Below are 24478 nucleotides of genomic sequence, written 5' to 3' on the forward strand. Positions count from 1 at the left end.
GAACACAGTGGAAGGAGCAGATAGATCTGGATTAGGCAGAGTTGAAAGGACTGAGAATAAGAGAACAGACATACGGAATGGGGAATGGGGTTTGTATGATAATAGCTAAAGATTCAGAATTCCTGGGATGGAAAAGGCATAAGAGGATAGGAGTCAGTTAACTCCTGAGAATGGAGTCCAGGTAGAGATGGAGTGAATGGAAAGAAGTCGATAAGGAAGCAGGTAATTAGCCTTTCTTTAAGGTACAAATTAATGACAGGTGGAGACGTTTCTACAGGACCCAGGAGGCTCAGTTCTTAGTTGGCCAGAGCAATTGAAAGAGAGAGCCTGGGAGTATGAATGGGAAGCAAAAACTTGCAGTTTGAGGTGGATCTCAAATGGGATTAGACTCCAGAGTACTTGAGAAGGTCCTTGAGTAAAGACAGTAGTTATGAGGTTTGGATAGGGAGCTGATACAGGGCTTGCTGGGAAAGCTCCAAAGTGAATGGATAAATAAGTTGGTAGCTGCATTGAGGGTTGGCGTGGATACCCAGGGATATGGTATGTTCCTATCCTTCATAGGAAGATACAAATTCCCAAACATAGACTGACCGTACTCTAAGTTCATCAAGATGATCAAGGAACTCCCCTGACCAACCTCTTATACATATATTAGATACATTAATAAACATCTTTATTTTGCTACTCTTACCAAGATAGCTGATAACACCAAGGCCTGCCTCCTTTTCATTTCTGAAATATTAAGAAATAATATGATGGCTTCGGTGGGGGGGAAGGGGGCAGAGCCGGCGCCCCCCCCACAGCAACCGCGGAACGCGGATCCCGGATCCCGGTCCCCAGCCTCTGGTTCGCTCTGGTCCCGGGATGGCGCCCAAGCCCCCTGGCTCCGTCTTCGAGCTCCGCGCCGCCGGCAACGAGAGCTTCCGTAGCGGTCAGTAATCGGAGGCCGCCGAGCTCTAAAGCCGGGCCCTCGACGCGCTGCGGGAGAGAGGTCCAGCCAATCCTGAAGAAGAGAGGGTCCTCTATTCCAACCGAGCAGCTTGCCACTTGAAGGATGGAAATTGCACACATTGCATTAAAGACTGCTCTGTTGCATTGTCTTTGGTCCCTTTTGGCATAAAACCCTTTCTAAGGCGGGCAGCAGCCTATGAAGCCTTGGAGAGCTATCAGCTGGCCTATGTGGATTACAAGACAGTGCTGCAGAGACTGTACTCTGCCAGCTGCACATGATGGAGTCAACAGGATGAACAAAGCTCTCATGGACAGAGATGGGCGTGAGTGGCATCTTAAGTTGCCCCCCCATCCCCTCAGTGCCAGTTGTAGCTCAAAAGAGGTGGGAAGCAGCTCCAGGGGGTGACCATGAGAAGACAACCAAAAGCAATCTCAATGAAGCCGATACATTGTTTAACAAAGTGCCTACTGTTGGAGACATGGAACAAGCCCGGGCCCTAAAGGAAGAAGGCAATGATCTGGTGAAAAAAGAAAAACTTAAGGAGGCTGCTGAGAAGTACAGTGAGTGTCTTCTGTTCAGCAGCATGGAGTCTGCAACCTACACCAACAGAGCTCTCTGCTACTTGTCACTGAAAAACTACAAAGGGACAGTAAAGGACTGCACTGAGCCGCTCAAGTTAGACTCAAAGAACCAAGGCATTACAGGCGTGCCAGGCCTTCAAAGAACTCAAGGACTATCAATCCAGCCTTGAAGACATCAACAGCCTCCTGAGTATTGAGCCAGAGAACAGCGCTGCTGCCAAGCTGAGTCAGGAAGTCAACCGGAGTTTAAAATAAATAAAGTCCAGGAAGGGGCAACAAAAAAAAAAAAAGAAAAAAGAAAAATGATATTATGTCAGTGTCCTTACCTAAAGTCCTTGGTCTGTCTAAATGAAAAATTTTATCTGAACTTAATCACATTCAAGGAAACAATGTCTTTATCTGAAGTCCTTGACTTCCCTCTTACTGGAAAATGTAATTCAGGGACTGGTTATTTTAGATGCAAAACTAAGAGTCTATCTATTTTCCTTTAATTCAAATTAAGAGAATTTCTCTTAAATTTACCTTGGAACATATTGAAAGGAGAATCCTCAAAGGAAATGGTTGAAGAGGGAGGTGTCCCATAGTTTGGTCTTAGATTAAATCCAAGGAGGTTATCCTTTTGTTGAATCTAAGATTTGACCCAGATTTTTCAAGATGCCATCATCTCCAAGGGTAGGCCTCCTAATTTTAATTTTTCTATAACTTTTTTTTTAGTTTTTGCAAGGCAATGGGGTTAAGTGGCTTGCCCAAGGCCACACAGCTAGGTAATTATTAAGTGTCTGAGGCCGGATTTGAACCCAGGTACTCCTGACTCCAAGGCCGGTGTTCGATCCACTGTGCCACCTAGCCGCCCTATAATTTTGTTTAGTAAATCAAATCTGAAAATTGAACTTTATACCTTTGCTTAATTTAGATTATGAAATTTTGTCTCTGTTTATAAATCATAAGAATAAATAATAAAACTTTGCTTGACAGTTCTAGAAAAATAATAATGACAAGAAGTGATGGACTGGCAGTACAGAATGAGACATATATTTGCTTGGACAAGGCCAATTCAGGAGAGTAACAGAGCAGTCTCTGAAGAATTAAAATTGTAGGTCATATACAAGGATGCAGAGAGAAACATGTTGGCATGAGTAGGAAATGAAGCATAATGAGTTCTTTAAAGTCAAAAAAAAGTCAGTCAGTTATGTGGTAAGAGCAAGATGTAACTGATGGAAAGCCCACATGCTCCATTTGTATCAGTATAATATAAGATACCTAAAGGAAAGCTAAAGTATGTTGGGTAGACATTGTAAGGAAGATTTATTGGGAACAACACAGGATAAAAAGACAAAGACAGGTGGCCATTTTGACCATTCACCCAAGGACTACTCACACTGATAAAATTCAGATCCATACAAGTATTTATATTAATAGTATGGCACATATAGTTATATAATTAATACCATAACATAATAATAGAGCTAATGCTATATATTACTTTGTTTATGTTATTATTATATAAACTATATACCTAATAACAATATTTCTTGAAAGATGACACCATTGGGGCGGCTAGGTGGCACAGTGGATCGAACACCGGCCTTGGAGTCAGGAGTACCTGGGTTCAAATCCGGCCTCAGACACTTAATAATTACCTAGCTGTGTGGCCTTGGGCAAGCCACTTAACCCCATTTGCCTTGCAAAAACCTAAAAAAAAAGATGATACCATTGATCACTGATAATCATTCATGAAAAAATTATTAAATAAAATCTAAACAAAAGAGATTGCATATAGATGAATATAAATAGGCAGAAAATTATTTATTTTGACAAAATTGAAAGCATGCCAGAATTATAGGAAGGAAAGTAAGAATATAATTAGCAAAATTATTCAAATGACTAAGAGCAACTAGGTGAAATTGTGGATAGAGTGCATAGCCAGGAGTCAGGAAGATTTATTTTTATGAATTCAAATCAGTCTCAAACACTTACTAGCTGTGTGACTCTGGGCAAGTCACTTCACCCTGATCGCCTCATTTCCTCATCTGTAAAATGGGTTGAAGAAGGAAATGGCAAACCACTCCAGTATCTTTGCCAAGGAAACCTCAAATGGAGTCACAAGAATTAGATAAGACTGAAAGAGAACAACAACAACAATAATTTGCATAACACAAAAATTCCATGATTATATCAAAAAGGACAGAAAATCCTTCAAGAAAATGCATCACTTATTTATGTAAAACACATAAATAAAGAAGAAAAGACAGTATCACATTTTTAGAGCTGGAAGGTATTTCAAATCTCAAGCTCAAACCTATTATTTCATAGTTGAAGAAACTGAGGCACAGAGAGGTTAAGTGATGTACCCTATGTCACATAGGTAATCAGGGGGCAGCTTCATGGCTCAGTGGGTAGAGCATCAGCCTTGGAGTCAAGAGAACCTGAGTTCAAATCTGACCTCAGACTTAATGACTACCTGTGTGACCTTGGGCAAGTCACTTAACCCTATTGCCTTGCAAAAACAAAACAAAACAAAAGGTAATCAGAAGCCATGCTGGGGTTCAAACTCAGTCCTCTGACCCAAATCCATTGCTCTCTCAGTTGCAACACTTTCTCTCATATTCTTAATATGACCTAAAGCAATGATTCAAAACCAAGAGCTACCATTATTTGTGACAAAATGGGACCCAGGGACCCCTCCTCAAGGCCCCCTAAAAACCACATCAGGAGTCACAGTAATGTTGGAATACTATCAATTGAAAATCATAACTCTGGGCCCCTGACAATATATCTCTTTATATTAGACCAAGTAACATGATGCATTAAGTAAATGGCAAAAGCATTTGGTAATGCAAGATTATTGTCACAGTTATCTTAAGGTAACAAATTTTGTTATTTCTATCTTCAAACTATATCTCCCATACATCCCCTTCCTCTAGACATACAATCAGTCACAAGCCTAGTTCAGTCCCTCATCAATTCTTCCTTGTGCTTCTACCATAACCTTCTAATTGGTCTCCTTGCCTGGAGTCTCTCCTTACTCCAAGTCATCTTCCTCTCAGCTGCTACTGTGATTTCTCTAAAGGGAAAAGATGATCATGTCTCTCCCCTTCATTCAGGGAGCTCCACTGGTTACCTAATACCACCAGGGATCACTTATAATGTCTTCAAGTTGGTGCTGAAAGTCTTCTTCCTTCTGACTATCCTCCACACACACACTACATTTCAGCCACACTGGATGATTGGCAATTATTCTAAAAGGCCGCTTTGTGTTCCATCTCAGGGCTTTTTCCTTGGCTTTTCTTCAATCCTACAATCTGACTTCCTTCAAGATTCACCTTAAATCCTACCTCCTGACTAACTCAACAAAAAGCATGTCAAAAAGCATGAATTAAAATATTTTTTGAAGGCATTGTGCTAAAGAGGCCTTCCTTCATCCCCACAACTGTTTAGGCACTTCCCATATAGATTACTCTCCAGGTATTCTGTCTACGTTTTATATGTACTGATTTACATGTTTCCTTCAACAGAATATATACTCTGGGTCCACACAGGCGATTTTTATTTTTCTTTGTATTCCAGTGCTCAGTAAGTAGTAAGTAGTTAATAAATGCTTGTTCCTCTTTTTCACTGACTTCTTAGGGGACTTCTGAAATATTGTGCCTTCTTATTGATTGGGAATTTCTTTTTCTTTTTGTTAATTTTTACTGCTTTGACTTTTTAAGTAAGTCAACAAACAGGTTTTTGAGTAGGAGAATGTTGCTTTAAAAAGTCAATGTGAGAGGAAAATTAATTGTAGTATGCAAGATAACCATAACTTCCCCATTCTGATATCCTGCCCTTACTTCAAATGTAATATGCCCCAAACCAACTTCCTTCAAAACAAACTTCTCTGCTCCAGTATATACTACTGCCATTCTTCCAGTCTCAAGGCCTAAGAATATCTATTGACTCACTCCTCTCTCACTCTTTAATTTCCTTTTTCTAGACAGTCATCAGCTCTTGACTATTCTGCTTTTGAGATGTTTCATGTATTGTTCACAGTGTATCTTCAGTCATTCTCAATGACACCATCCTAGTTCTAGCCTTTATCACTTTACTCCTAGGAAACAGTGTGCTGGTAAATTTTTAATAACAAGCTCTTTTGGGGAAAAGAGTTTGCCAACAACTTATAATTTTAATCTGCATTATTAATAGAGACTTCCTATAGAAGGTGGGATTTTAATTGCATCTTAAATGAAGTCAGGGAGGTCAGCAGTCAGAGAGGAGAAGGGAGAGCATTCTAGGAATGGAGACAGCAAGAGAAAAAGCTCAGAGCCTAGAGATGTGCTTTGTTTGTAGAACAGCCAGGAGGTCAGTGTCACTGGATTTGAGGGTTTAATGAGGTAGAAAGTGAGGTGAAAGAAGCCTGGAAAGGTAGGAGGTGGCTATTTTATAAGGGGGGTTGAAAGCCAAACAAAGCATTTTGTATTTGTTCTTGGAGGCAATAGGCTGGCTCAGAGATTAACTATTTGTCACAATCAGTTCAGAGAGAACATATAACATTTTTCACTATCCAAAATTTATTCTACTACAGGAATAATCAAATAGATAGGTGGGGAACCAAGAGAGAATAGTGTCTAGAAAACCTGAAGAGAAACAATGATCAAGGAGAGTGTGATCAACAGCATCAAAGGCTACAGAGAGGCCAAGGAAAATGAACATTGAGAAAAGGCCATTGGGAACTTCTGGCCAAGATGGCAGAGAGAAGATAGGCACAGTTCTAAAATCTCCTGATCTTTCCCCATATATTATGAAACAAACCTCTTAACAGAAATCTGATCAACAACACCCAGAAAGAAAAGCCAGGAGAAAGAACACCTACCTCAGGTTATGTCTTTCGCAGTTATGGGCCAAGGGAGAAGGCCTCAATCAAGGTCACAGACACTCCAGAGAATGCAACCAGCACCCCCCTACTGACCAGCTGGAGAAATTACACTCAGTGAATAAAGCCTCTAGGGATGCCAACACCAAAGCTCTGTGAACCAGCCCCTCCCCAACTCAAGGTCTTAGCAAAATGAAGAAAGGTCAGCAGAAAGGTGGATCCATGGAAAAATTCTTGGAAGGAAAAGACCCTAACTCAGAGAGACCTAGAACCTCTGAGGAGAATATGATCTGGTCTCCAGCACAGAATGACTTCCTTGAAGAAATAAGGAAGGAGTTTAAAAATCAATTGGAGGGGCAGCTAGATGGTGTAGTGGATAAAGCACTGGCCTTGGAGTCAGCAGTACCTGGGTTCAAATCCAGTCTCAGACACTTAATAATTACCTAGCTGTGTGGCCTTGGGCAAGCCACTTAACCCCGTTTGCCTTGCAAAAACCTTAAAAAAAAGAAAGAAAAAAATCAATTGGAAATTTTGGGAAAAGAAACCCAAGAGAAGATTAATACCTTGCAACAAGAAAACAAATCATTGGAAAATACAATTGGACAAATACAAAATGAGGATAATTCCCTCAGATCCTCAATTGGACAAATACATAATGAGAATAACTCTCAGATCCTCAATTGGACAAATACAAAATGAGAATAATTCTCTCAGATACTCAAATGGGCAAATGCAAAAAGAAAATAATTCTCTCAAAACCTCAATTGGTCAAATGGAAAGCTCTTTCAAAGATAGAATTAACCAATTGGAAAAAGGAGTTGCAAAAGGTAAATGAAGAAAACTCCTCTCTAAAAAAAAATGGAGTCTGCAGAAACTAATGACTTCATGAGATAGCAAGAGCCTGTTAAACAAAACTAAAAAGTAGAAAAAATAGAAGAAAATATAAAATACCTCATCAGCAAAACCACTGACTTCAAGAATAGACCGAGAATTATTAGTCTTCCTAAAAACATTGAAGAGAAAAAAAGCCTGTATTAATATTACAGGATTTAGTGATGGAAAATTGCCCTGATATCATGGAACCAGAGGGCAAAATAGTTATTGAAAGAACACATAGATCCCCTCTGGAAAAAGAAAAGGCCATTGGATTTTGCAGTTAAGAAATCACTGGTAATGTTAGAGAGATCAGTTTTGTAGAATGATGAGATTGGAAGTCATACTGTAAGAGGCTAAAAAGTGAGTGGGAAGAGAGGAAGTGGGGGCACCAAATGCAGGCGATCTTTTTGAGAAATTTAGCTACAAATGGCAGAAGAGATATAGTTGAGAAGGAAGGAGCGGCCGTCGGAGTCAAGGGGCTGGGGTCCTGGCGCACGCGGGCGGCAGGGCCGAGCTGAGGTAAGCGCGGGCCGAGGCAGTGCCAGCGCCAGACGAGCAGGGCCGGGGCCGCACCGATCGCCGCCGCCAGGACCAGCCGCCGCTGCATCGGCCCCCTCCCCTGCCCCGATGGCGGCTGCCAAGGAAGCTCATGAGGGACAGGACGCGTCCACTGAGAACGTGGATGACTCAAACCATGATCCACAGTTTGAACCCATAGTGTCTCTTCCGGAGCAGGAAATTAAGACCCTGGAGGAAGATGAAGAAGAGCTCTTTAAGATGCGAGCCAAGGGGCGGCTAGGTGGCGTAGTGGATAAAGCACCGGCCTTGGAGTCAGGAGTACCATAATTACCTAGCTGTGTGGCCTTGGGCAAGCCACTTAACCCCATTTGCCTTGCAAAAAAAAAAAGATGCCAGCCAAGCTGTTCCGATTTGCGTCTGAGAATGACCTTCCAGAATGGAGAGAGCGAGGGACGGGTGACGTGAAGCTGCTGAAACACAAGGAGAAAGGCACGATTCGCCTTCTCATGATAAGGGACAAAACTCTGAAGATCTGTGCCAATCACTATATAACGCCCTTAATGAAATTGAAGCCCAACGCAGGCAGTGACAGGGCCTGGATCTGGAACACACATGCAGACTTTGCAGATGAAAGCCCCAAGCCGGAGCTGCTGGCCATTCGTTTCCTCAACGCAGAAAATGCCCAGAAGTTTAAGGCAAAATTTGAAGAATGCAGGCATGAGATAGAAGAGAGAGACAAGAAAGGAGCAGTCAAAGAAAGCACTGAAAAAGTGGTGGAAAAGCTCTCAGAGCTGACGGTGAAGGAGGAGAAGGACAAGGAGAAAGAGGAGAAGGAAGGCAGCCAAGAGTCTAAGAGCACTGAGGAGCCCGAGACCAGGACGTGTTACTGCAATAAATCATCTCGTGGGCCTCGCCTTCTTTCATTTTATTTTCTTTATTTTGTTTCATTTTGGTTTTTTTTTACAAGGGACTTTATATAAAGAACTGAATTCCAGCCTCCAGGTTGTTTTCTAAGCTTTTACCCCTTGGAAGATGTCTTCAGCAAACCCATTCCCAGTCATATGTACTGAGCTCATAACATTCTTTTCCATAGTGGAAACACTAATTTATAATACATCCAAAAAAGAGTGAATAAACCATTTGAACGCTGAAAAAAAAAAGAAGGAAGGATCAAGTGTGGGCTTTTTTCAGGCTAGAAGAGACATAGGAATATTTATAGGCAGGAGGATATAGGAACCAGTAGAAAGGGAGAAGTAGAAAATAAGTGAGACATGTACAATCAATATCATGTTGCTTGCCATCTCAAGAGTTGGGTGAAGGATAGGAGAGAAGACATTTGGAACTTAAAATTTTTTTAATTGAATGTTCAAAAGTTTAAAAATTTAATTGAGAATATTCAGTGAAATAAATAAAACTGTTTTTAAAAAGAAAATAAGTAAAAGTAAAATCGACAGAGGGAGTAATCTGTTGGAGTTAAGATGGAATGGGATTGGGGCAACTAGGTAGCATGGTGGTTAGAGCATGAAGTGGTTAGAACCTGAGTTCAAATCCAGCCTCAGACACTCAATAATTACTAAGCTCTGTGACCTTGGGCAAGTCACTTAACCCCACTTGCCTTGCAAAAAACAAACAAACAAACAAAAAAGATGAAATGGGATCACTTATGCAGGTGGAGGGGTCAGCCTTGGTAAGGATAAGGTCATTCTATCATAAGAGTCAGAGGCAAAGGAAGGGAAACTGGCAGGAAACACTAGAGATTAGGAGATGAGGAAGGGGAGGGGGAAAGGGAGTTCATGGTGAATTACCTCAGTTTTTTTTTGTGAAATATGAAGAAAAATTCTCTGCTGAGAGAATGGGGAGAGGACAAGCCATGGAAGGTCAGAGGAGGAATGAGAATATTTGGAAGACCTGGTGTAGGAGAATGAGTTGGTAGGAGATTACCTAGCAGCAGTGTCTGCTGCTCAGGTCCTGCTGACTCTAGGACCAGTGCTCTATCCACTGCACCACCTAGCTACCCCTCACTAAACATTTCTTCTAAAGAGAGATAACTCAAAATTGTTCCAACCATTTGTTGGGATCTAGTTGAGATTGTACAGCATAAATTTTCATTGGACCCAATTTTCATGTGTTTAGGAATGATGAAGTGAATGATAAGAGTAATCCAGGACTGATGCTGGACAGGGTGTAATAGGTGATAACCACAACAGTTTTCCATCTTTCACAAACCACTGCCAGATTAGTTTTCCTAAAACATCTACTTGAAAACCTCCAAGCCCTATTTCCTATTCCACCAGTCTTTCCAGATTGGTTCTAGCCCACAGATATGTCTCTTCAAAACCTATAACACATTATCAGTCCTACTTGTTTTGATACTTCCTCACCTACTCTATTTCATCATTATTAACTTGCTGTATAGTTTTTTTTCAGTTTTATCTGATTTTTTATGACCTCAGTTAGGATTTTCATAATAAAGATACAAGAGTGATTTATCATTTTCTTCTCCAGTTCATTTTACAGATGAAAAACTGAGGCAACAGGGTGAAGGGACTTACCCAGGATTACACAACTACTAAATATTTGAGATTAAATTAGAACTCAGGAAGATGGGTCTTCCTGACTCCAGGCCCAGCAGTCTATCTACTATACCATCCAACTGCTCGTTATTAATTTAGCTGTTTCCTGGCTTATTTGTGACTTTGAAAAAGGAACTGTATCTTGTATTCTTTTAGACAATACATCATATTCCATCTAGCTGCCCGGATGCAGCCATCTTTTTGTGATCCAGAGCTCCAGTCCTTAAGAGATCTAGTATTAATAATGTTGGCCTGCAAGGTGTGAGGAAAACCTGGAGAACTTAATTCACTAAATTTTATAACCCCTGTCCTAGGGCTGATCTGTTTTGATTGTTGAGTGAATACAAGCCATTGCCCCATGCCAACCAGACCAAGCTTTACTTCTTATCTAGCAGTTTATTCCAACAATCACCCATTTGCCATTTCTTTCTCCCCAACCTCCAACTAGTATCAACATAACTTTTGGAAAAGGTCATTCAACTTCCCCATGACTACACTTAGTATTTCTGTGACTTACCAGACCAAAAAAACCATTCTCTTTCTTTATTTCTTCCCTCCTTCCTTCCCTTTATCCTATCTCATCTTTCCCTCCCTTCTTCTTTCCTTCCCTTACTTTTTTCTTTTAGCATCCTATCAATACCACTTGTTTTTTACTTCCTCACCTACTTTTGTTTCTTTCTTACTTTCTTGTTTTCTTTTTTCCTTCCTTCCTTTTCTTTTCTTTTTTTTTTTGCAAGGCAAATGGGGTTAAGTGGCTTGTCCAAGGCCACACAGCTAGGTAATTATTAAGTGTCTGAGACCGGATTTGAACCCAGGTACTCCTGACTCCAGGACTGGTGCTTTATCCACTGCGCCACCTAGCTGCCCCCTTTTCTTTTCTTTATAACCCTTCTAACACCTGACATAGAACTGACTTCACAAAAGTTACTGGATAAATACATGACTTAGTGCTGAGTTGAATAAAGTCACTTCAACATTCCCATTTATGTTAAAAGTTATGGGATGGATGTTTCGCCATTCAAAAAGGTAAGTTACTCAGTATATGACTCAAGTGGTATGATACACAAAGATGTACATCTCTACATAAAGGGATGGGGTGGGTGCCAATGCATGAAATATGATTCTTCCTGCTATAGATTCATATAGAAGTTAGGTGAACCTGTTTCCTGAAATACATCAAAGAAGGGTCCTTTTTCTCCTTGATTCACATAATGTGCAGATATCCTGTTTCCTGTCAGCTTGTTATTTCATGATGAAAAGTCTTTTATTTGGCTGCTGAGTCAGAACTCAGTGTGCATACAAATGATTGGAACAATTTTGACTTATCTCTATTTTTTATTTATTTTTTTTAGGTTTTTGCAAGGCAAACGGGGTTAAGTGGCTTGCCAAAGGCCACACAGCTAGGTAATTATTAAGTGTCTGAGACCAGATTTGAACCCAGGTACTCCTGACTCCAGGGCTGGTGTTTTATCTACTGTGCCACCTAGCCACCCCAAGTTATCTCTCTTTAGAAGAAATGTTTAGGGGGCAACTAGGTGGCACAGTGGATAGAACACTGGCCCTGGAATCAGGAGGACCTGAGTTCAAATTTGAATTTATACACTTAATAATTACCTAGCTGTGTGACCTTGGGCAAGTCACTTAACCATACAGCCTTGCAAAAAACCCAAAAACTTAAAAAAAAAAGAAATGCTTAGAACTCCAAGTTGGAGATTTGGTACTTAAGCAACCAAATAATTGATAAACAAGCACTTATTAATCGCCTTCTATGTGCAAGTCTCTATGCTAGATACTGGGGACTGGATGTAAAAGTGAAACAAGACCTACCCTCAAGGAGCTCACATTCCATATGTTAGAATTTCAAATGTACTATTGAAAATGCTAAAACAAAATAAAACAAAAAAACAAAAATCCCACAATCCACTAGGGTTCCTTTAGTTGAAAAGAAAACTCATTTGTAACCTCTCTCTTCTTTATCTTCCTTAACATGAAATACATCAGATTTTCTTAAAGTGGAATACCCCAGTGTTGGTTGAATTATACCTCCTAGAGGAAAGTGCAGTCAACATTCCTTTAAGCTATATTTTTAACATTGGGAAAGCCTGGTGACTATTCATAGGGATTAAGGGTCCTGACCTATTCAAAAGGAAGAGGCTTAAATTGTGGGAGGAGAAAAAGAGACCAAAACTACAATGAATATTGTGTATTTGGACAATTGTAGTGGTGTCCAAGGATGTAGATTCAAATCTTGCCTTAGATTCTTACTATCTGTGTGATTGTAAGGTAAATTTTTTTGGCTGGAATTTGAATGTGAATTTTCCTTGATCATAATGATCTGGTCTGACTGGAAAAGGCTCATATTAGAAGATTATGGTTATATAATTAGGCCTGATGTTCAGTTCTTATAAGTCATGGAATCTGGCTAGTTACACACTTTGTTTATAGTTGGTGATACTATAGGGGTGGCTAGGTGGCGTAGTGGCATAGTGGATAAAGCACCGGCCCTGGAGTCAGGAGTACCTGGGTTCAAATCCGGTCTCAGACACTTAATAATTACCTAGCTGTGTGGCCTTGGGCAAGCCACTTAACCCCGTTTGCCTTGCAAAAACCTAAAAAAAAATTATAGTTGGTGATACTTATGAAAGTTTTAGAATTGGCATGATGTTGGCTTTGTACTCTTCCCCTATAACTGACTAGGCTAGGGGGCAGATCATGCATTGCACAGGGTGAGGTGAGGCAGTGCAGTGAGGTGGTCAGGTGGACAATGAATGGGTAGATATGGAGCAAACAGGATAACATATTAGGAACTTGGGAAACTGATAAGTAAACCTGGGCTATAAGGATAGATTTATGTATAGACTTGACCTTGCAGCCTTCCACCACCAAGGCCGCACAATAAAAGGTATATGTCTCTCCAAGCCTCTGTGGCATCCCTTTGGTCTCTCAGAATAAAGGAGTTAGACAACACTGGGAATAGGATTTGTTTGAAACATCCTGCTCTCCTCAATTACATAAGGACTTATAGGATTTGTATTGGACATACATTTCCTGTAGTCAGAGAAGTTATGACAGCATTGATTTGGCTACATTTTTTTTAGGTTTTTGCAAGGCAAACGGGGTTAAGCGGCTTGCCCAAGGCCACACAGCTAGGTAATTATTAAGTGTCTGAGACCGGATTTGAACCCAGGTACTCCTGACTCCATTGCATCACTTAGCCGCCCCACATTTTGATTTTCTTTACAGTGACCTTAGACAAATTTCATTATCTGTAAAATGACTGGATTAGGATAGATGGATGACATTAATGAAGTGCTTCTGACTTGGCATCCAGCAAAAGCTCTCTTCCAGTGCCCTCTGCCATTTCATAAATAACAGTTGACCATCAAAGGAACCAACAATGGGAAATGATCCTTTCCTAATTGATTATGTTCCGGCTTTGCAATGGTTAAATTCTGAGAGCCTCTCCTGTTTCTGACAAGAAATATTTTTTGATGTCAGGAATTGAGAAATGTTTTCTTTTTTTTTACTAATCAGTCAGTAGTCATCATGGCTTACCCCAGAAACAAAGGGTTATTATTATTATTATTATTATTATTAATAATACAGACTGGGTTCAGCCTTAGGAGGTTGATTTCAAAATCATATTTCTTTGACTTGTTTTTTTCTTAATTCAAGTTTACTGTGAAACTTTTGAATAAAGCTCTTGCCTAAGTCTATACAAGTGTGGAGTTCCCATGAAAAAACTCAAGCTAACAATGCATATTGTTACAGGACAGGTTTTATTTCCTCATACAGAAAGAACAGGTTCACAAAAACTTATAAAACAATGAAAAACAAAACACAAAGTATTTCTAGGATTCCATAACAATCAAGATACTCTCTTTCCTTGGGTCTTAGAACAGAGATGAGGAACCTTCTTTATGCCAAGGGTCATTTTGATATTTATAACATCATAGGAAGGTTATAATTGGTCAAACATTTAATTAATTCACCTCTATGATGCTACTAGATTTACTGAATTTCGAGCACTGCCTATGGTTGCCTTAATGCCAGAGGCACAGAGATTCTCTGCCTCTGCCTTAGGAGTAAGAAAGGGATCTTATACAGGCTTCTAGTCTTTTAGCCCTTTCCTAATGGTTTAAACTTCCTCCTAAGAAGAAATATGAACTTTAATTTCCTGGAGAAACAAGCTCTTACATCATGGTTAGTACTATTCTCTATCCCTAGGGTTCTCTATAGGTCTCCAACCTTAAAGGCAACAATTTTCAAAGTAGGGGTCTATAAAGTCAAAACTATTTTCGGGTAGGTCACACAGCTAAGTAATTACTGAATGTCTGAGGTCATATTTGAACTCAGGTACTCCTGACTCCAAGGCCGGTGCTCTATCCACTGCGCCACCTAGCTGCCCCAAAATTAAATTGTTTAAGATGGAGGGTGTTAGTTTAAATTGACTATGACGTGGTAATACATTTAACTTAAGAATTATAAAGCTATTAGGCAGTTGAAAGGAGTATACTTTTATAGTAGAGGGAAACAAAGGGTCATTGAATGAATCTTCTCACGGATTGGGTTCAAAGAGGGAATAACATTCATTCCCAAGTAGGTTTAAAAATTTATTTTACCCTACAGGAAAATAAGAAGAGAAAGGGTTCTAGGCATGCATTGGCCTTCAAAGGACTAATGATAATTTAGTGGAAGTTTTTGCCAACCATATCCTATGGAAGATCTCTGCATGCCTATGACTGGGGGAGAATCATGTATTCTATAGATCATTTAAGACATGTCAGCCTCAATATCATCCTCTGCAAACTGGAGGTAGAGTAGCTAGTTGGCACTGTAGATAGAATACAGGACTTGGAATAAGGAACAATCATGTTCCTGAGTTCAAATCTGGTCTCAGAAACTTCTAGCAATGTGACCCTGGGCAAGTCACTTTACCTTTTTTACCTCAGTTTTCCTCATCTATAAAATGAACTGGAGAAGGAAATGGCAAACTACCTTTGTATCTTTGTCAAAAACAAAACAAAACAAAACAAACCCAAATGGGGCAAGAAGAGTTGAATATGACCAAAAACCAAACCTGAGATGACAATAATTGTACTTCTTATCTTATGTAACTATTTTGAAGGGTGGTACTTTATTTTTTTCTCTTATTTTATTTATTTTGAGTTTTACAATTGTTCCCCTAATCTTACTTCCCTCCCCCCCCCCCACAGAGGCAATTTGCCAATCTTTACATTGTTTCCATGGTATACATTGATCCAAATTGAATGTGATGAGAGGGAAATCATATTCTTAAGGAAGAAACATAAAGCATGAGAGATAGAAAGATCAGACAATAAGATAGCAGTTTATTTTTCTAAATTAAAGGTAATAGTTCTTGGTCTTTGTTCAAACTCCACAGTTCTTCCTCTGGATACAGATGATATTCTCCATTACAGACAGCCCCAAATTGTCCCTGATTGATGCACTGATGGAATAAGCGAGTTCATCAAGGCTGATCACCACCCCCATGTTGCTGTTAGGATGTACAGTGTTTTTCTGGTTCTGCTCATCTCACTCAGCATCAGTTCATGCAAATCCCTCCAGGCTTCCCTGAATTCCCATCCCTGAAAGAAGGTACTTTATAAAGCATATAACTTTATAAAACTTATTTTTTTAGGTTTTTGCAAGGCAAATGAGATTAGGAGGCTTGTCCAAGGCCACACAGCTAAGTATTTATTAAGTATCTGACCTTTGGTTCAGGTACTCCTGACTCCAGGGTCAGTGCTCTATCCACTGTGCCACTTGGCCATCCCTGTAAAACTTATAAGAGTTATAGTATTTCTCTCTTTCTCTCTCTCTCTCTCTCTCTCCATATATATATATAAATATATATATATATTAGTATGTATAAGTTAATTATTAGCATATTTAATTATTTTTTCTGGTGATGGAAACTGGTTTAAAAATGGTTCTTTTGATAATTCACGTTTTAAGGACTCTGACTTTGTTCTTCGGGGCTGTAGGGTATTCAACATGCATTTATTAATCACCAATTTAGATCCTATGCTAAGCACTGGGTATACAAAAATAGGGTTTCTGTCCTAAAGGATTTTACATTATAATGGGGAAATAATACACAAAAAATATATATGCAATAAGTACATAGTATAAAAAAGGAGAGTAATTTTTGCTGTAAGGCACTGAAGGAAAAAGAGAACTACAGATGAGGGGGAAGGAAATGAAACCAGAAGGAGAGCATACCACAGGGTTTCCTAAGACTGTGAAAAGGCATAGATATACTATTTTGGGAGGGGAAATGTATGTTTTCTATGTATGTTTTCTGGCTAAGGAATCTCTTCTTTGTCTTTCTTTGTAACAACATTTAGACAAGTCTTTTCATTAACAGTCAAGATTCCAAAATTTTCTCCTTCCTGTTTATACTTCATGGCATGACTACAACAAATAAATTAATTTTTTAAATGTCATTTTTAATATTCCAGAACAAAAACAGCATTAAAAAATCAGACTCAGCTTTAATTTACCAACCAATACGAAATGTCATCTTGGAGAAGCTGACTGAAGTTGGAATTTCAAGGTCCCGGGAGTAAAGAGAAAAGTAACCCATGGGAAGACCAGAAGATGGCTACAAGAGCGGATCATGTCTTAGGCGCTCTCTCATAAATCTTTGAAATTAAGGACTCTAACTAAATTTTTGAGAGCAGAACCCACAGAGGGACCCAGTGAGGCAGTTCTCCTACTCAAGGTAACCTGGAAAAGAGCAGAAAGGCTCTGCTCCCCAGAGGTGGAGGGGTGGCCAACAGTGGGGTGGCCCGCCAGAGTGAAAGAACTTCAGCCTCCTGGAGGCAGCCCCGGGGCACTGGGAGCCTCCGCTCACAGCAATGGGGGCATTTCCTGACCTAAGACCCAGGGAGTACTGGGCACAAATTGGGGGAACAGCTGGGGGACCTCTGCCAGAGCAAGCACTTGAAACCCAGCTCTCAGGGCACACAGCAAGTAGCATGGCCAAGGCAGGAAACAGAAGCAGGTGGAGCTGGTAAGCAGGAGCCCCCAGGGCATGAGCCCATTGAACCTAGGGAGGGCAGTGAAGAGAGAGACTGCAGAGTTCTGCCCCTGGAACAGGACTCTGGGGCTCTGACCCCCATTCATATGCTGATCACAGTCTAGGCACCCCATAGAACAGCAGGCCCCCCTGTAGCAGAAGGGGGTGCATATGGTCATTCACAGACCAGGAGGGAGGACAGAGCCTCACACACTGAGATCCTTGTGGGAGTGTCCCAAAAGCTCAGGAAGCACCCCCAAAACAGGCTTAGCTGGGAAAATGAGCAAGCAGAGAAAAAAGAGGAACACCATTGAGAAATATTTTGCATATGAGCCCAAGAAAGATCAAAACACTCAGTCTGAAGATGAAGAAGCACAAGCTCCTGCATCTAAAGACTCCAAGAAAAACAGAAATTGGGCTCAGGCTATGACAGAGCTCAAAAAAGACTTTGAAAATCAACTGAGGGAGTTAGAAGAAAAACTGGGAAAAGAAAGGAGAGAGATGCAGGAAAAAATATGAAAATGAAGTTAGCAGCTTAGTCAAGGAAATTCAAAAAAATGCTGAAGAAAATAGCATGCTAAAAACCAGTTTAGGTCAAATGGATAAAACAGTTCAAAAAGTTATTGAAGAGAAGAATGCTTTAAAAAAAATTGGCCAGATGGAAAAAGAGATAAGAAAACTCTCTGAGGAGAACAAATCCTTCAGACAAAGAATAGAACTCAGGGAGATTGATGAATTTACGAGAAACCAGGAGTCAATACTTCAAAACCAAAAAAAATGAAAAATTAGAAGAAAATGTGAAACATAGGGACGGTTAGGTGGCATAGTGGATAAAGCACTGGCCTTGGAGTCAGGAGTACCTGGGTTCAAATCTGGTCTCAGACAGTTAATAATTACCTAGCTGTGTGGCCTTGGGCAAGTCACTTAACCCCATTTAACTTGCAAAAACCTAAAAAAAAAATGTGAAACATCTCATTGAAAAAACAACTGATATGGAAAACATATTTAGGAAAGATAATTTAAAAATTATTGGAATACCTGAAAGTCATGATCAGAAAAAGAGCCTTGACATCAATTTCAAAGAATCACTACAAGAAAATTGCCCTGATATCCTAGAAGCAGAGGGCAAAATAGAAATGGAGAGAATCCACTGATCCCCCCAAGAAAGAGATCCCAAAAAACCAACCCCTAGAAATATTATAGCCAAGTTCAAGAACTCCCAAATGAAAAAAGAAAATATTACAAGCAGCCAGAAGGACACAATTCAAATACCGTGGAGCTGCAGTCAGGATCACACAGGACTTAGCAGCAACTACATTAAAAGCTCATAGGGCTTGGAATATAACATACCACAAGGCAAAAGAGCTTAGAATGCAACCGAGAATCAACTACCCAGCAAAACTCAATGTCCTCTTCCAGGGAAAAAGATGGAATTTCAATGAACCAAGGAAATTTCAAATGTTCCTGTTGGAATGGCCAGAGCTGAACAGAAGGTTTGATCTTCAGATACAGGACTCAGGTGAAGCATAGAGATTGGAGGAGAAGGGGAAAATATGAGGGACTTAATGATGATGAACTGCATGTATTCCTGCATAGAAAAATGACACTGATAATACTCATATGAACCTTCTCAGTTAATAGAGCTGGTAGAAGGAGCTTTTATAGTTGAAGCACAGGAGAAAGCTGAATTTGAAGATAAAATATGGTGTAAAAATGGAGTCAATAGAAAAAAGGGAAATGTAATGGGAGAAAGAAAAAGGAGAGGGGGAATAGGCCAAGATATTTCATATAATAAGATTTTTCTTTATTACAATAAACTACTGCAATGATATGGAAGGGGGAGAAGGCAAGGGGGAATGAGGGAATCTTCGCTCTCATCAGAGGTGGCTAGGAAAGGAAACAGCATATATACTCAATGGGGTATAGGCATCTGGAGTAAGAAGGAGAGGGGGACAGACAGGGGGAAGGGGGGGATGTGAGTGATGGAGGAGAGGATGGACCATGAGGGGAGAGTGGTCAGATATAACACATTTTCTTTTTTACTTCTTGCAAGAGGCTGGGATTGGATGGCCTGTCTGGGATCCATAGGGCCAGGTGGATGCTGGGCCGAAGGAGTGATATGGGGGCTCGGGGCCTTTTGGCCCCAGGGCCAGGGATCTGTCTGCTTTGCCACTCAGCTACCCTACAGCAGAGTCAGAGTGAAAGGAGAGAGAAAATATAGTATATGGTAGTGGAGAAATAAGAAAGGAGGGAGTTGTGATCAGCAATGGCAATGGTGGAAAAATATGGAAGTAACTTTTGTGATGGACTTATCATAAAGAATGTGATCCACCCGAGACAGAGTTGTTGGTGTTAGATCAAAGACTGAAGCACATTTTTTTTTATTATTATTATTTTTTGGTGGGTGCAGGGCAAATGAGGCTGGGTGGCCTGCCTGGGGCCGCATAGCAGGGTGATCTTTGGGTGTCTGGGGCCGGATTTGGACCTGGGTGCTCCTGGCTCAAGGGCCAATGCTCTGTCTGCCACCCAGCCACCCCTACTATTATTACTATTTTATTTTAGTTTAGGTCTTTTTTTTTCCTTTTTTTGGTTTTTGCAGGGCAGTGGGGTTGGGGCGGCTTGCATGTCACATGGCTGGGTGATTATTGGGTGTACAGGGCTGGACATGGGCTCAGGTACTCCTGGCTCCAGGGCTGGTGCTCCGTCCATTGTGCAACCTGGCCATACCTACAATTATTACTATTTTTTTTAATTTTAATTATTTTCTCTCCCCTTTACTTTATTGCTCAAGCGAGTCTATATTTTTTTGGGGGAGGGGGTATTTTGTTTACTCTTAAACAAGAATATTTTATTAATGTATAAAAAATTATTTGTACAAAATGAGAATAAATAAATATTAAATATAGAAAAGTAACCCATGAAATGACTGAGCAGATTATAGAGAAGTCAGTATAGAAAGATTAGTCTTCTCATATGTGTTTTATATTTTCCAATCTTAGTCTGTGTTCCTTTAAACTTGTTGTTCTCAGTGTAGCACAGATGTAGTTAGTTATGGGCCTAAATGTGGCACCCTGGCTCAATTCCCAACATTTCTTTCTTTAGGGGTTCACTTACCCAATCTGTACTCATGCCAGTAAATTCAAGGAATTTTCTGAGAAGGAAGAGTCCATATAGCTACAACTCATCTGCAGTATTCTAATATAATTATAGCTCTCATTTTACTGTTAATTTTCTCTTTAAACAAATAAATCAAGATGATACCATTAACTCTAAATCAGTGATAATGATACCATTAACTCTAAACACAGTTATAATCTCCCAATAATGTACATGGTCTCTGTGGAGAATATAAGTAGAGAAACACAGGAAGAGTAGGCAAATCTATGCATCTGTAGGGATTCATGCTTCTAGACTGTGGATCTTTATGTCCCTAAGGAGCAGTCTACACCACCAGTCATCTACTATACAAGCTGTTTCTATCTCTTCCACTAAAACTGTTCCTTGAGAATGTACTGGAAAAAAAGGAAAGGAGAAGTAGAATAGGCTAACATATTTCACATAAAAGAGGCAAGAAAAAGCTTTTGCAATGGAATGGAAGGGGAGAAGGTGAGGGGCAAGGAGTGAATCTTCATTCTCATCAGAAATGGCTCAGAGAAGAACTAGTATAAACACTCAATAGGGTGTAGAAATCTATCTTACCTTAGAGGGAAAAAGAAGAGCAAAGGGATGGGAGAAAGTGAACAGGGGGAGGGGAGAGAGGGTGTAGATGATAGATCATGAGAGAAGGTAGTCAGATCCAACACAATTTTGAGAAGGGACAGGGTGAAAGAAAAGAAAGAATAAATGGGAGGTAATGGGATGGAGGTAAATACAGCTTGCAATAACAACTGTGAGAAAAAATAATGAAGCAACTTCTCTGATGGACTTATGATAAAGAATTTGATCCATTCCAGAGACAGAGTACCTGAACATAGACTGAAATATACCCTTTTTTCCTCTCACTTTATTTTTCTTGAGGTTTCTCTTTGTGGGGGATGGGGGTTATGTTTACTTTTACAAAAAGACTACTGTTGGGGCGGCTAGGTGCCACAGTGGATAGAGCACTGGCCTTGGAGTCAGGAGTACCTGGGTTCCAATCCAGCCTCAGACACTTAATTACCTAGCTGTGTGGCCTTGGGCAAGCCACTTAACCCCATTGCCTTGCAAAAACTTTAAAAAAAAGACTACTGTAGTAATATGAATATAAATAAATTAAAATAAAAAACCCACTGTTCCTTGACTGGGATCAAGGACAGTACAGATGGTTTCCATTTTATATAAATTCACATCATGGAAATTCAACTTTATATAAAAAAATCGCATTCTAAAAAACTTACCTATTGTAACTTTACAGTTCAGGAGTTTGCTCTCTTTCTGTCTCCTCTCTTTGTCTCTGTCTCTCTGTCTCTGGCTCCCTCAGTTTATGTTCTTCAGCTAGGCACTCTGCAGTTTCCCATCTTCCCAACAAAGCAGGAACAAAAACCTGAAACCTAAACCCTCTGAGTGAAAACAGAATAGTTGCGGCACAGAGAGACTGTCACCTGTCACTACTGCTGCCAGATTGGGGGACTTGGCTTGAGATCTCTAAGTCAGAGAGATCTTTGTACCACACTTCCCACCAGGCTGTATATCGAGACCACAAACACTCTGTCACTTGTCCTCTCTTGACTGTGTTCATATCTAGTTTCCATGTGGCTGGACCCAGTCCCCACATATTCTAACTACTGCTTTTGCTTCTCTGTCCTTGGGCCCTATTTATCCTTGATTCATTTGCTAGCATCTTCCTCCAAGGCTTACATCCCTTTTTTTACCTCTCTCCCTTCCTTATATATATGGGCAAATTTGAATTACATAAAAATTGCTTTACAAAGGGGTCTACAGGGGGTACTTTCACAGTCCTTTAAGTAAAGTAAGAATTATCTGTATTACATTCTTTTAGTCAAATTGGCTTCTCTAAGTCTGCAATCTTCAGGGCTACTCAAGTCTTGTATATTGATTCATTTCTGAGAGGTGCATTTTTTTCTTTTTCTTTCTTTCTGGATTTTTGCAAGGCGATAAAGTAAAGTGACTTGCCTAAGGTCACACAGCTTAGTAATTATTAAGTGTCTAAGGCTGGATTTGAACTCAGGTCCTCCTGACCAAGGGTCAGTGCTCTAGCCACCACAACACATAGCTGCCCCTAGGCATTTTCATTTCAGGACCTAGGTGGCAGTAAAAAAGGAGGAGGGAGTAAGGCTGGTAACTTTGCATTGCCCTATCTCACTTAAATTCAATTGACTTGCAAGTCACCTTCCTGATGTCATTGATTCTCTTCAAGAATGAAAGACAAACAACAAAATAGCAGTAAAGGGACTGGGGTTGTTAAGAGCAGAGGGTGCTTTCTTCAATCAGTTCCCAGAAAAAACTTCGGTCCTTCCAATCAGCTCTCAGTCACAAAGCTTATCTTCCAATCAGCTCTGGAGGGAAAGGAATGCAGACTCTAAATCAGGGCTTTTCAATCTTTTTGTTCTTCTGAGCCATATGGCGCACTGCCCCCCCCCCCACAAAACCCCCCCATCAAGGGTCACATACAGAATTCAATACCCATTTATGAACACAATGTAACTCATACCACCAACTAGATTGTGGGCTGCAGGTTTGACACACCTGTTCTATATTTTTCTTTCAGTCTCAGTGTTACAGCTTTTCTTTTGATTCTTATATTCTGTTGGACTCTGTTGGGCTTGGTTTCTTCTAAACAGCAGATGGCTACCTCATTTCTTTCTCCCCATTCAGCTTCTACAGCTTTTATTGTTTTTTTTTTCTGTCTCTGAGGGGTTCTTCATTGTTTCTACCTCAAAAAAAGATTCTTCTTATATGAAGTGGCTCAGAGTAAAAAAAAAAAACCCTCATATTTCTGTCAGATCTGCCATAAATAGGCAACATATTACTATCCTATTGTCAACTGAAGGTTCTAGTAATTAGGCATTCCCAGCTATCCACCTCAAAGTTCTAATATCCTATGTAAATTAGTTGCTGGTAAACAAGAAAATTTGTTAATCTTTGTCTTTATAAGTAAATAACTTTACTATAAGGACTGATTTGTTCTAGGCCTAATACTAACCTAAACTGGTACCAAAAAATAGGAAAATAAAGAATCCTAGGAACTTCATTTTAACTATACATATATATATATATATATATATATATATATATATATATATATATTTATATATATTTCCCACTCTTCCTCTTTATTGGCTTCTAATATTTCCTCATAGGTAGTGACCCATCTCTAAAAAAATGATGTGAAATTCAAGAATTTCACGTTAAGTATAACCCCTACAGACCTTACAATTATTTGATTCATAATGTGTCCACTATATCTTTTTTAAAAAATTAAAAACAGTTACATGTAAATGAGCTGATCAATCACAATGCCATCTTTTTTTTTTAGGTTTTTGCAAGGCAAATGGGGTTAAGTGGCTTGCCCAAGGCCACACAGCTAGGTAATTATTATGTGTCTGAGGCCAGGTACTCCAAGGCCTGTGTTTTATCCTCTACACCACCTAGCCGCCCCTATGCCATCTTTACAGTAATAAGTACTCTGCTTTCAAACAGGTCCTTATAGCACATTTATTTAAGAAGCTCTTTTCTCTCAGGTCCTTAGAATGGCCTATGATTCTCTTCTAATTTGTTTCATCTAATGGCTATGATTTTTATGCAAATTAATTTTATCAGAGTTACTTACATAAAATAATCATAGGATTAAGTTAAGCATTATAGGACTCTACTAAAAGTTTAAGTTCTCCTTTCTGAAAGCTGGAGGGTTGACTTCTTTTTTTTCAAGAAAGATTTTATTTATTTTGAGTTTTACAATTTCCCCCCATTCTTGCTTCCTTCCCCCATCCCCCACATTCTGTTATTTACAAGGGGTTCGATGTTATACATTGATTTCAGTTGAATGTGATGAGAGAGAAATCATATCCTTAAGGAAGAAAAATAAAGTATGAGATAGTAAAATTACATAATAATATAACGTTTTCCCCCCCTAATTTGACGGTA

General features: G+C 39.8%; 1 long non-coding RNA gene and 2 pseudogenes across 1 annotated transcript in view; all 3 read left to right on the forward strand.

Moving 5' to 3' along the window:
- LOC141495956 (uncharacterized) overlaps positions 1–18933 on the forward strand; it is a 33564-nt gene extending 14631 nt beyond the window's left edge. Inside the window, exons 2-3 of the long non-coding RNA XR_012470909.1 lie at positions 15755–15969; positions 16836–18933. This is a non-coding gene — a long non-coding RNA (uncharacterized LOC141495956). The remainder of the gene's footprint in view (positions 1–15754; positions 15970–16835) is intronic.
- LOC141494917 (mitochondrial import receptor subunit TOM34 pseudogene) lies at positions 850–1802 on the forward strand (annotated as a pseudogene).
- Positions 8167–8757, forward strand: LOC141495955 (ran-specific GTPase-activating protein pseudogene; annotated as a pseudogene).
- Positions 18934–24478: the final 5545 nt, after the last annotated feature.

The sequence above is a fragment of the Macrotis lagotis genome, chromosome 8 (genome assembly GCF_037893015.1).
Source record: "Macrotis lagotis isolate mMagLag1 chromosome 8, bilby.v1.9.chrom.fasta, whole genome shotgun sequence".
Lineage (NCBI taxonomy): Eukaryota > Metazoa > Chordata > Mammalia > Peramelemorphia > Peramelidae > Macrotis > Macrotis lagotis.